Consider the following 13,678-nt stretch of genomic DNA (forward strand, 5'->3'; position numbering starts at 1 on the left):
AGACTTAGCAACAGATTGGAAATGGAGGCAAGGAAGAAGTTAGGGTCAAGAATAACTCTGATTTTATGAGCCCAGGTGATCAAATGGAGACTATTTTTCAAGAGATAAAACTGCTTTTTTATTGATCCTGTGATTAGAATAAAAATCTACTATTTGTGCTATATGCCTCCATTATACTAGAAAGGAAATAGTCTAGATTACTTGTAAAACAGTTTTGTCTTTTAAAACCTAAATTTCTTCAGGAGTGTGAAAGAATAGAAAGTAAAACATGTTATATTGCATATTTGGGGAACTTAACCTTTCATAACCATAAACAAAGGTTGAAACATTTCCCAAACAAGGGGAGAGGGAGGAAGCAAGAGCTTCCAGGACTCATCATCACAGAAAAATCACAATCTAAATTTTTCGTCAGCCAATCCCCGGATGCACCTTATCTCCTAGATGAAAAAAAAAATTTTCTTTTTATTCTTCTCTTCCTACATTATATCATTTCCTAATTGTACACATGCCAATAGTTTCATCATTGCTTTTAAAACAAATAGTCAAGAAGCATTTATTAAACCCTTACTATGTTTCAGACACTATGCAGACATTGTTCTTTAATATTGTTAGTTGTCATGGGGCATCTTCCTCACAATATATTTTGCTGTTTCTTTAATACACATATGGGGAAGCTGGGTGGTACAGTGGATAGAGCACTGGCCCTGGGGTCAAGAGGACCTGAATTCAAATGTCACCTCAGACACTAACTGGGCAAGTCACTTAACCCCAATTGTCTTAAACTTCAAGGACCATCTCCAGTTGTCCTGATATATATCCCACCACTGGACCTAGAGGGCTCTGGAGGAGAGAGTGAGGTTGGTGACCTTGTACAGCCCTCCCTCACTTAAATCCAATTCAGTGCATGTCATGACATCACTTCCAGATGTAATGGTCCTCTTCAAGAATGAAGGACAAAAAAACCCCAAACAAAACAAAACAAACAAACAAAAAGAATGAAGGACAAACAACAACAACACAGAGATAGACCTTCTTCGAACATTGCTTATCTCCAACATGCCTCAATCATGACCTTGTTTCACAAAATGTATCATCTAGTAGTTCTTATTTTAATTAAAGAAGTAACCCAGTGTGGTAGATAGAGGACCAGTCTTGACATTAGAATAACCTGGGTTGATGTACTACTGCTTCTGACTATTGGACCATGAGCCAATCATTTAAACTCTGTTTCCCCTCCTCCAGTTGATTCCCTAACACTACAAGTTATAGAGGAATTTCCCATTTGCAGTGGTGGAAGGAGTTTCCACGTGGGGAGTTCTCTACACCAGTGGCAATTATCAGTTCAAAACAACAACAAAAAGCACCTCTTCTTTCACTGATGAACTAAGATCTAATTCCACTTACTGGTTGGAAAGTGGTCCTGAATTCTGCCAGCTAAGAACTGAAATACATTATATGAAACTAAAGAAAGCTATAAATTTTTAATCCCCTTATACTTTTTCTCAAGATTAGTAACTTTCTTCTACATTTTTGGCTTGTGGTACTCAGAATCAACATATCTACTCATTTCTTTATTTGCTGTGACTTTGGATCAATATATAAATAAATTCCTCAGAAACATTATTGCAAATGACAATCTTTTCTCACTGCATCTTACTGATGTTGACTGAGTGATGCTAATATATCCACACATTCATGGAAACACTACTTCTCTAAAGTATGATAAAGTGGATTACCTTAGTCCAAAAGTCTGGGGAAATTCTTTGATGTTAGTTCACTGAGTAATGCTTCAAGGTAGAATTTCTAGTATTCTAGTTAAGTGATGATGTCTCATCTCCCACCCATCAGGTGGACAAACAAGAAAAATGAAAGTTGTTGGAGGAAATATGGGGAAATAGGCACATTAATGCACCACTGGCAGAGTTCTGAATTGCTGGTCCCATCATTCTTTAAAACAATTTAAAATTCTACCCCAAAAGACATTAAACTGTACATACACATTGACCCAGTAATAGTGGATCAAAGAGATCGGAGAAACAGGGGAAGGATCCAAATATACAAAATATTAATAGAAGCACATTTTGGTTTTGTAAAGAATTGGAAATGAAAGAAGGGTGTATGGATGTAATGGAATATTCTTGCTTTGTAAGAAAAGATTGATGCAGAGAAAACTGAAAATACTTGTATGAAATGAGAGTGAGAAGAGCAAAAGAACTTAAATAATTTCTACATTATAAAGCAAAATATCTCTGGACAAACTCCTCCAGACAGATCTAGAAAATGCACAAGACTGGATCCTGGTGAGGAAATCCCGAAGAAGTCACAGGGGGTCCTTTGCCTCTCCCCACTTGACATAGGAAGACAGACAGGGACATCTGGACAGGGTCTGCACCTGGAGACAAGTGATCCAGAAGCACTCCGTGTAGACAGAGTATTCCTGTGACCAGGGAGAGGCTGTGTACCAGACACAAGAGGAGATCCCAGCCCTGTAGTACTCCCAGATCCACACAAGGGCACCATGACAAGAGCAGGTGCCAACTGGCAGCTTCGTTGCCCACTACCGAGTGCTTTGTTATAGATCCAGGGTGGAGTTAAAAGGGGCTCTCACAAAGGTTTCTGGTTAAGGAGGCCCTGGGTGGTGCATGGAAAAAGGAGCTTCAGAAGCAGCAGTGGTGTATGGCTCAGACTTCAGACTCACAGCAGGTTCTCATTTCCAATGTCAAGGCCAGCCTGCAGAGGAATAATCAGGGCCAGAGTCCTGGACCAAAGGGGAACCTACGATTCCTGCCACTCTGAGCCAAAAGAGCTTTCCAGCTGCTTGATATGGACAGAGTCCAGCAGCAATCTATTCTTGCACAGACCTAAACCCAGGTCAGGAACTTGCAGAGCTCAGTCCAGGGGGACAGCAATCAAACATTGCCCTGAATCAGACTACATTGAAAGCTCGCAGGTCCCCAGCCTATATTGTAGGTCCAGGCTTCTCAGGTCCTGAGATCCTGGAATAACACAATGTTCAATACCCTCCAAAAATTCAGTAACAGGACCAGCCTAGACCTTCCTCTAGAAGTGCTACAGAGGGGGCAGCTAGGTGGCGCAGTGGATAAAGCACCAGCCCTGGATTCAGGAGCACCTGAGTTCAAAGCCAGCCTCAGACACTTGGACACTTACTAGCTGTGTGACCCTGGGCAAGTCACTTAACCCCCATTGTCCCACAAAAAAAAAAGTGCCACAGAGCCCAGTTCTAACATTGAGTCTAAAGTTAGGAAGTAAGTTGGAAAAATGGGCAAATTAAAAAAAAAAAAAAGAATTCCAGCATAATGAGCATCAGGGACATTCAAGACACAAACTAGAGAATGACTCCAAAACATCTACAAGCATTACCTCAGAGAAAAACAACTTGGGCACAAACTCAACTAGAATTTCTGGAAAAAATGAAGCAAAAGTTCTTTTTAAAAAAATAGTTATAATGGTTTTATATATTGAATGAGAGTGCTTGCAGTAAAAATGAAAAGAAAAGAAAGAAAAAGAAGTGTGAGCTATGGAAGAAGGAATTGGAAAGGGAACAGCTGGGCATAAGAGGAACTAACAACAAACTCCTTGAAAATTAAAATAAACCATACAGAAGCCAATTACTCTGAAAGTCAACAAGAAATATTAGAAACAAAGTCGGGGGCAGCTAGGTGGCGCAGTGGATAAAGCACTAGCCCTGGATTCAGGAGGACCTGAGTTCAAATTTGGCCTCAGACACTTGACACTTGCTAGCTGTGTGACCCTGGGCAAGTCACTTAACCCTCATTGCCCTGCAAAAACAAAAACAAAAACAAAAACAAAAAAAACCAAAACAAAGTCAAAAGGCTGAAAAAGAGTAGAAGAAAATGTAAGATATCTCATACTAAAAACAGCAGACTTGGAAAACAGACTGAGGAGAAAAACATATAAGAATCACTGGACTATCTGATCACCAAAGAAAAAGAAAAAAGGGGCCTAAACATCATAGTTAAAGAAATCTTAAAAGCAAACTGCTGGGCAGCTAGGTGGCACAGTGGATAAAACACTGGCCCTGGATTCAGGAGGACCTGAATTCAAATCCGGCCTCAAACTCTTGACACTTACTAGGTGTGTGACCCTGGGCAAGTCACTTAACCCTCATTGCCCTACCAAAAAAAAAAAAAAAAGGAAACTGAACATTGGGGCAGCTAGGTGGTACAGTGGATAGAGCACAGGCTCTGGAGTCAGGAGGACCTGAGTTCAAATCTGGCCTCAGAAACTTGACACTTACTAGTTGTGTGACCTTGGGCAAGTCATTTAACCCCAATTGCCTCATAAAAAAAAAAAAGAAAAAAACTGCCTAGATTGTGTTGAACTAGAGGTCAAAGTGAAAATAGAAAGAATTCACTAGTTATCTCCTAAAAAAACCCCTCAAAATAAAAACTCCTAGGAACACCATAGCCAAAATCCAGAGCTTCCAGGTGAGAGGAAAAAAAAATACTGCTAGCAGCCAAAAAGAAAGAATTCAAGTATCAGGTTGCCACAGTGGGGACCACATCTGATTTAGCAGCTGCCATTATAAAAGAGCAGAGAACATGGAATATAATATTCCAGAAGGCAAAGGATATGGGTTTACAATCAAGAATAACTCACTCAGCAAAACTGAGTACAATGGTATGGGGAGGATATGGGGGGGGGGGGCGGAGTAATGAAATAGATGACATCTAAGCATTCTTTATGAGAAGACCAGACCTGTGGAAAAACTCTAAAGTACAAACATAGGAGTGAAGAGAAGCATAAAAATGGAAACATGAATGAACAATGATGAAAGACTTAAAGAAGGACAAACTACTTACATTCAAATATTGGGAGATGATAAATGTGTCCCTTCTGGTTCATATCATCATCAGGATTCACAGAGAGAGTCCAATTAGACAAGGTCTAGGAGTGATTCTGTTATATTTGGATAATCTTAAGGATTGAGAGGGGCAGAGGAATACACTGAAGGGAGAGAGAAAGGAAGGTTGGGGACAATTATCTCATAATAAAGGTATACAAGTAGACATCTATATATAAACAAGGAGGGAGGGGTGGGATTGGAGGAAGCAGCTGACACTTGAACTTCATTCTCATCTGAATTGGGCAAAAGAAGGAAGAAAATACACACATAGAGTTGCATACCAAATTACTTTTCACTCAATAGCAAACTAGGTGATCATAATATTAAAAGAAGGAAAGAAAGAAAAGAGTGCATTTGAAGCATTTTTTGGGGCGGGGCAATGGGGGTTAAGTGACTTGCCCAAGGTCACAGCTAGTAAGTGTCAAGTGTCTGAGGCCAGATTTGAACTCAGGTCCTCCTGAATCCAGGGCTGGTGCTTAATCCACTGCACTACCTAGCTGCCCCCATTTGAAGCATTTTTAAGAAGCACAGAAGAGAACAGAAGAAAGGTCAGAGGGAGAAACAGGCAAGCCAGACAGTTTTTAAATTAATATGTTGGTTGTATTAATTGTTTAATGTAAGCTCTACATAATAGAGATTCATGGTTTTCTCTACAATCCTCTTTTTTCTGTTCTTTGTATAATGGAAAATATGTAAGTTTACAATAAGCAAAAAGGAAAAAAACTCCAAACAAGAAAAAAAAATAAAGTTAGCAAGGGGCCAGGCTGTGAAGAGCTTTAAATGCCAAACAGAGGAGTTTAAATTTGATCCTAGGAGTAATAGGCAGACACTGGAATTTATTGAGATAGGATTTTATTAAAACCCTATCTCAATAAATTCCAGTATATATATATATACACACATATACATATATGCACATATATGCTGTAAAAATTTAATTATTAGTTATTTAATCTAGTCCAGAAAATTATATAATTGGACTTATGAAAAATTATAACTACATGAAAAATTGTAAGTTTAGAAAAATTATAATTGGGCCATAAGACCCTTCATGGTCGCTATTCAGATGTAAGAATATTTTGACTAACTGCCTAATTTCAGGGGCCTAATCTGACTGGGGTACTTAATCTGGGACTTTTGACTAACTGGCTATCTTACTGCTATTAATTTAATATGGGCCATTTATCAAGTTCCACCACACTGCTCCACCCCCAAAATTGATAAGCAAGAGATTAAGGGCAGCTAGTTGGCACAGTGGATAGAGCACCAGCCCTGGAATCAGGAGTACCTGAGTTCAAATCCAGCCTCAGACACTTAACACTCACTAGCTGTGTGACCCTGGGCAAGTCACTTAACCCCGATTGCCTCACTTTAAAAAAAAAAAAAGATTAAGAAGCCTCTTAACTAAATAATTAAAGCAGAGTTTATTTATGAGATACTATTTAAAATTAAGAATACAGAGAATTCAAATGTACAACCTGACTGCATTCCCACATGTCTCTTTCCACCTGCTGCACCTGGAACTTTTTTAATACAATAAGGGCCTTGCCACCTCTTGCCTTAGGGTGTGTTCCACTTTCACTACTCAGTTCCTTTCACTAACTCCAAGCCCCTTTCACTTTGTCAATTCCCCCTGCTGTCTAATTTTCCTCTGTACTGCCACCGCTGAACCCCTGTGTTTCTCTCTCACTGACCTCTCCTTCCTAGTGTTCCAGTGTCCTTCTGTTCTCTTAATCTTTGCTTTCTCCAACATGTACCCTGTGCTGACAGCTTCTGTGCTCTCTGCTGCCTCCTGTTCTATCTGTCTGCTCCATCAATCTGCCCTCTGCCGCCTTTGCCGCCCCTCTAATCCTGTCAGCCCCCCTTCTGTTCTTCTAATCTTGTCAGTGCCCCCTGCTGTCTAACTCCCAGGTCTATATATATCTTCCTTCTCTCCATTCAAATCTTGGGGCTTTTTGTGCCCCCACACACACCAAGCTAATTTGCCAGCCTCCCTCCGGCTATGGGGGGGGGGGTGGGGGATGCTCAAGCCTCCCGTGCATACCACATCCAGGGCTGCAGGGGCCCATGCTCCCTGCTGTGCACCCAGGGACCTTGGCACAGGCTACGCCAGAGCCCGGCCTGGACGAGTCCAGGATCTCTCGAATAGATCTGCTTAGGGCAGAGGGAGCTGGGGCTCCCTCCCCCCAGCTGTCTGACCTGGTGTCTTGTACAGCCCACAGGGCTTTTTGGCTCAGCTGAAGCAGAGGGGGAGGGGCACCAGCCCTTCACACAGAAAAGACCCTGAGGGCCTAAGGCTTTTTAATCTCAGCCCAAAGGTAGGGTCCCCAAATCAAAATAAATTTCTACAATTAAAAGATTTGCCAATTAATTGTATATAGAGAGCAAAAGTGAGGAATTGAGATGATGCCAAAGATGAAACTTAGTTGACTGGGAGGGTGGTACCCTGGATAGAAATAGGGATATTCAGAAGTGAGCCTGGTTTGGGGAGAAAGGTTAATTCTGTCTTGGATATTCTGAGTTTGAGATGCCGGTGGGATTTCTAGTTCAAAATGTCCAGTAGACAAACGGTTGGTAATACAGGATTGGAACTCAGAAGAAAGACCATGGCTGAAAACAAGGGAATCATTTGCATAGAGATGAAAATTGAACCCACAGGGGCTTGCCAAATAAGATAATAGAAAGGTAAAATAGAAAGAGGCACAGCACAGAACTTTGGGAGATACTCAGTTTGTGGGAATGAAATGGATCAAGATCCAGCAAAGGAAACTGAAAGGAACCACATGAGAGAGACAGAGACAGACAAGACAGAGATGGAGACAAAGAGAAAGAGGCCTGTGTCATGGAAATACAAAGAGAAGTCTCCAAGAGAAGAGGGTCATCAACAGTGTCAAATGCCACAGAGAGGTTAAAGAAGATGAGATTGAGAAAGGCTGTTGAATTAAACTGTTAAGTGATCATTGCTGTCTTTTGGAGAGTACTGTCTGAGCTGAAGGATGAGGTCAGAAGCCAGACTGAAGAGGACTGAGAAGAGAGTGAGGGGGAAGGAAGTGGAGCCATTGAGTTAGGATGACTTTTTCAAGGAGTTGACTATGAGGGAATGTTGATGTATAGGATGGTAACTGGCAAGGGTGGTAGGATCTAGTGAGAGGTTTGTTTTTAAGGATAGGGGAGACCGACATTTTTGTAGTCTACCAGGGAAGGAGCTAGTATAAAAGGAGAGATTAAAGATTAGAGAGAGATTTGGGATGATAAGGATTTCCATCTAGGATAGGATCAAGGGTAATAGAGAGGGGTTAGTTTTAACAAGGAGAATGGCCACCCCTTTATCAGAGACTGAAGGAGATAGCAGGTTATGATGTCAAAAGGATGTATGATGAGGGTGGGGGGAAAAGTGGGAACTCTGAAAATGGCCTTGATTTTTAACTAGAAGTATGAGTTAAGAGCCTTAGCTGAAAGGGTGGTAGGAAGTGAGGCTAAGTGAGGCCCATGGAAAGAAGTGAAGATTTAGAATATCCACTGTAGTGAGTGGCAAAGAGAATCACTTTGAGAGGGAAAAAAGAATGACCTTGCTGCAGTGAAGGCTCATTCGAAATTACCTAAATAGATGTTTATTGACTGACTAGGGCCCATAGGCACCACAACATTGGTACACTACATATCTTTCTCCCTACTCTGATCCCCACATTCCTAGCTCAGGGTACCCAAAGCCATCAATGGACAAATATTTCTGTTAATTTTGAAAGGATCCAGCTCGTCTTTCAACACAATACAATTTCATTCAACAAACATTTATTAAGAACTTACTAGTTACAAAACACTGTGCTGGTTGCAAGGGATGAAAGAAAAAGGAAAAAGGGAAAGGGAAAGGGGAAGGAAAGAGTAGGGGGAAAAGGAGGGGAAAGGGGAAAACCAATCTCTGCCCCCAAGGAGTTCATGTTCTGATGTGGAATATGTCATACACAGAGATGAGTAAATACAAGAGAATTTGAGAAGAGAACAAATAGGGGCAGCTAGGTGACACAGTGGATAAAGCACCAGCTTTAACAGGAGGACCTGAGTTCAAATCCGGCCTCTGACACTTGACACTTACTAGTGTGACCTTGGGCAAGTCACTTAACCCTTATTGCTGAGAGAGAGAGAGAGAGAGAGAGAGAGAGAGAGAGAGAGAGAGAGAGAGAGAGAGAGAAAAGAAATAACCCGCCCATATGAGGTGGTAACTGAACTGAAACTTCCAGAAAGCTAAGGATTGAAAAGGGCACACATAATTCAGAGCAGTGAGCCCAGTTTGGCTAGAATGTAGGGTTCATGAAGAGAAATAATGTAAAATAAGTCTGGAAAGGTAGGAAGAGTGGCATTTAAACACCAGGCTGGAGAGTTTGTATTTTAACTGAGAGTTAAAGGGGAGCCACTGAATATTTTGGAGCTGAGAAATGATGTGGTCAGACCTATATTTTAGGAATATTATTTTTGTAGGTTGATGGAGAATAGATTAGAGAGTGGAGAGACTAGATATAAGGGGACCAGTTAGTTGGCTATTGCAGAAAAAGTTTATTCATTGCTATGCATTTTATGTTGTTTGTTTTTTTGTTTTTTGTTTGTTTTGTTTTTTTTTTAGCAGGGCAATGAGGGTTAAGTGACTTGCCCAGGGTCACACAGCTAGTAAGTGTCAAGTGTCTGAGGCCAAATTTGAACTCAGGTCCTCCTGAATCCAGGGCTAGTGCTTTATCCACTGCGCCACCTAGTTGCCCACTCTTGTTTGTTTTTAACAGAAATGGCTGCAGTATTTTCTCAAAACTTTTTTCTACAACTATTGATATAGCATTTTGTTGTTCTTGCTATTAATATGTTCTATTATATTTATAGTTTTCCTGATATTGAGTCAAACCTGAATTCCAGGTATAAATCCAACTTGGTCTTAGTATATAATCTTTTTGTTCAGGTCCTATAGTCTTTGTCACTTTATATAAAATTTTTGCATCAATGTTCATTAAGAATGTTAATTAACAGTTTTCTTGCACTGTTTTGACTCCCTGGTTTTGGTAGAAAGAACATACTTGTCTCATAAAAGGATTTAGTAAGATCCCTTTTCCTATTTTTTACAGAGTATTTATGACAATGAAATTAATTGCTTTGAAGATCTGATAGAATTGGTTTGTAAAGCCATCTGGTCCCTGGATATTTTTCTTTGGGAGTTCATTTATGGTTTGTTAAATTCCTTTTCCTGATATTGTTATTTAAAATTTCCATTTCTTGTTCTGTTAATCTAGATATTTTATATTTTTATAAATATTCATTTCATTTAAATCATTTGTATTATTGGTATAATAGTTTCTAATTATTTCTTTTATTTCTTCATTTGTAATGAATTCTCCTTTTTTATTCTTGATACTGGAAATTTGGTTTATTCTTTCTTTTTTTAATCCTCAGTTAATCATTTATTTATTTATTTCGTTGCTTTCTTTGAAAAAAAAAAAGGAAATAATATAGATTTCCAACAGTAGGGAAATGGCTGAACCAATTGTAATCTACTAATGTAATGGAAAACTAGCATGATAGGAAATGGAAATATGAAGGAATGTGAAACAGAAAAATGGATAAAGAGATGGCCTTAGAGTTTGGAAGACTTAGATTTAACTCTATCTTCTGCCCACATACTGCCTACATGGTTGCAGATAAGTCCCTTAATGTCTTAATGTTCCAAGAAACTCTTTAAGACCATAAGTCACAGCAAAGGGACCAATCTGCATTGATAGAAATTCCTCACTGAGAGCTCCTATAACCAATAAAATTGTAAGTCTGATTCTATTCACCACCACCTCCAATAGAAAGGCATACTAAATAATAAAAACTAAAGAAAGAAAAACTGGGAAAGCATATACACATTTAACATGACTATATATTTTTAGATGCTCATGAGTACAAATGGACAAAAGAAGAGAGCAAAAAAAGACTTGAGGAAATAATGGAAGAATTGTTATTACAAAGTTTTGAAAACTGAAAAAAGCTTTATGTTTTGTTTCATATTAGTCTGTTTAATTTAAAATTTAAGTCATTTTCAGGGGGCGGCTAGGTGGCGCAGTGGATAAAGCACCGGCCCTGGATTCAGGAGTTCCTGAGTTCAAATCCGGCCTCAGACACTTGACACTTACTAGCTGTGTGACCCTGGGCAAGTCACTTAACCCCATTGCCCCGTTAAAAATAAAAAATAAAAAATTTAAATCATTTTCATAAGAAAAGTATATGTCAGAGGACATAGAGAAGTTTCAAGACAAAAAGTGAACAGGGGTGTGCTGGAGCTAGCTTGAATTGGCTCACAAGAGACTATTGTTAATTTTTTAGTGTGAGCATTTATTTATACCTCAGAAATGAGCAAAAAAAAAAAAGTCACATATCAGGGCTTGATTTATTGGGGTTTTTTTGATGGACTAAAGTATGGGGGAAATGGTAATAATGCACATTCAACTTAAAATGTGTCCTGCTATATTGCCAGTCTTCCCTCCCCAGTCGTTTAATAGTTATCAGTATACCCCTTTAAATCAGTTTCTTAAATCAGATGGAGGAAAGAAGAAATGAGATGGAAAAGTAACTGCAACTTATAGTTTTACTTAGGATATCCCAGATATTTGTTTTGTTTTAAATACAAATACATTATTTGTATTAGGATTTTGTCAGGAATCTGATAAATACAGACCCCAAAACACTGAACTAACTAGATTCATACCACTAGAAAAGTCAGGTTAGCCCTCTATAATAGTGCCTTACTTAGGGGCTGCCCACCAAGGTTAACAGGCATAGCAAACAAGCCATTTCTCTAATAATTCACCATGACAGTTAGCCACAAGAACTACAATGAGGTCAAAAGGCCTACGATCTTATTTTTATCAAATATAGAGGGCAAAGGGTAATTTTTCACTGACCTTGTGAGTGTGATTTATTTGTTTTTCTGCTAATGACAAATAAAAACTACATAAACAAAATGCAGATTGAGCTTCCTTAGTGAAGTAGCTGATAAATCTTTGGGTTCTCTTTCTATTCTGGGAGAATATAATGGAGGGGTACCAGTCATATGTCAACCTGACATGAAAAATAGAATAATATGGTGTCTCCCAAGGGTATGTTTATAATATGACAGGAAGCCACCTGAAACTTCTCAAAACTGATGAACACTGTCCATTTCTGGTAAGTCACATCAAGACAAAAGACATTGCCAGAAGGAACCCAGAAACATAGCAAGGAGTATAAAATTCAAGGCAAGAAACTGAGGATATTAGACATGCAGGTGTGCTTTTCTTTTCACCACTGTCACTAATGGAAGATAAAGTACTTAGAAAGAAAAAAAGGGGCAGCCAGGTAGTGCAGTGGATAAAGCGCCAGCCCTGGATTCAAGAGGACCTGATTTCGGCCTCAAACATTTGACACTTACTACCTGTGTGACCCTGGGCAAGTCACTTAATCCTCATTGCCCTAAGAAAGGAAGGAAGGAAGGAAGGAAGGAAGGAAGGAAGGAAGGAAGGAAGGAAGGAAGGAAGGAAGGAAGAAAAAGAAAGAAAAAGTGAGTTTGAGAAATTAACATCTCATTAATAAAATGTTTTCTGAGAAAGTTTGAATTTTGGGAACCTTGTGTATCACCAATAAAAGAAACAGCAGGCATTGTATGGTTTAAGAGAATAGACCCAGAATAAGTGGTCAAAGAATGTAAACAAACAACTTTCAAAAGAAGAATTGCAAACTATTAACTATTATAAGAAAGAGTTCCCCAAATCACTAATGATCAGATAAATGCAAATCAAAACAACACTAAGATTTCATTTCACATTGTAGCGATTGGAATGACGCCACCTACTGGAGACTTACTGTAGAAGAGTTCTGCCCATGAAGCGAAGGTCTTTGAGGGCAAGACCAAGAGTCTTTTCTTTGGCGTCAGGAAGTGACGCGGGCTAGTGGGAGGAGGAAGGAAGAGACTGGCGCTCGGTCTCACTCTTTTTCCTGGGGACTCTGGCAGAGAAGGGAGCTAGAAATGTGCTCTCCCTTTAATAGATAGGAATCTAGGCCTTTCTCTCTCTCTTTACCAAATTCTTATTCTCCTTAATAAATGCTTAAAAGCCGAATTCTTGCTAAAGCTTATAATTTATTGGCGACCACTCATTAGATATTTTAGACAGATTAGCTAGAATTTTAGCCCTTAACAACATACTACAAATTGGCAAAGATATAAGATGGGAATAGTATTTGGACAGGAACTTTGGGTGGAGCTGTGAATTGATTCAACCATTCTGGAAAGCAATTTGGAATTATGCTAAGAGAGCAACTAAAATGTCTGTACCCTTTGACCCAGAGAGTCATCCCACTACTAGAACTATACCCCCAAGGACATCAAGTTAGGTAGCATATACAACACAATATTTATAGTGGCATACTTTATAACAGCAAAGAAACCAATTAGAAACCCAACCTTTGGGCAAAGGCTAAACAAATTGTGGTACCAAATGTAATGAAATATTACTACACTGTAAGAAATTATTAATGTGAAGGCTATAGAGAAGTATGTGAAAATGTGAACTGATGCAAAGTGAAGTCAGCAGAACCAAGAAAATGATATACACAATAACTTTGTTGTTTAGTAATTTCAGTCATGTCTGACTCTTCATTACCCCATTTTGGGGCTTTTCTTGGCAAAGATACTGAAGTGGTTTGCCACTTTCTTGTCCAGTTCATTTTACAGAAGAGGAAACTGAGGCAAACAGGGTTAAGTTACTTCCCCAAGATAACATAGCTAGTAAGTATCCA

The sequence above is a fragment of the Dromiciops gliroides genome, chromosome 3, assembly GCF_019393635.1.
Source record: "Dromiciops gliroides isolate mDroGli1 chromosome 3, mDroGli1.pri, whole genome shotgun sequence".
NCBI classification, from domain to species: Eukaryota; Metazoa; Chordata; class Mammalia; order Microbiotheria; family Microbiotheriidae; genus Dromiciops; species Dromiciops gliroides.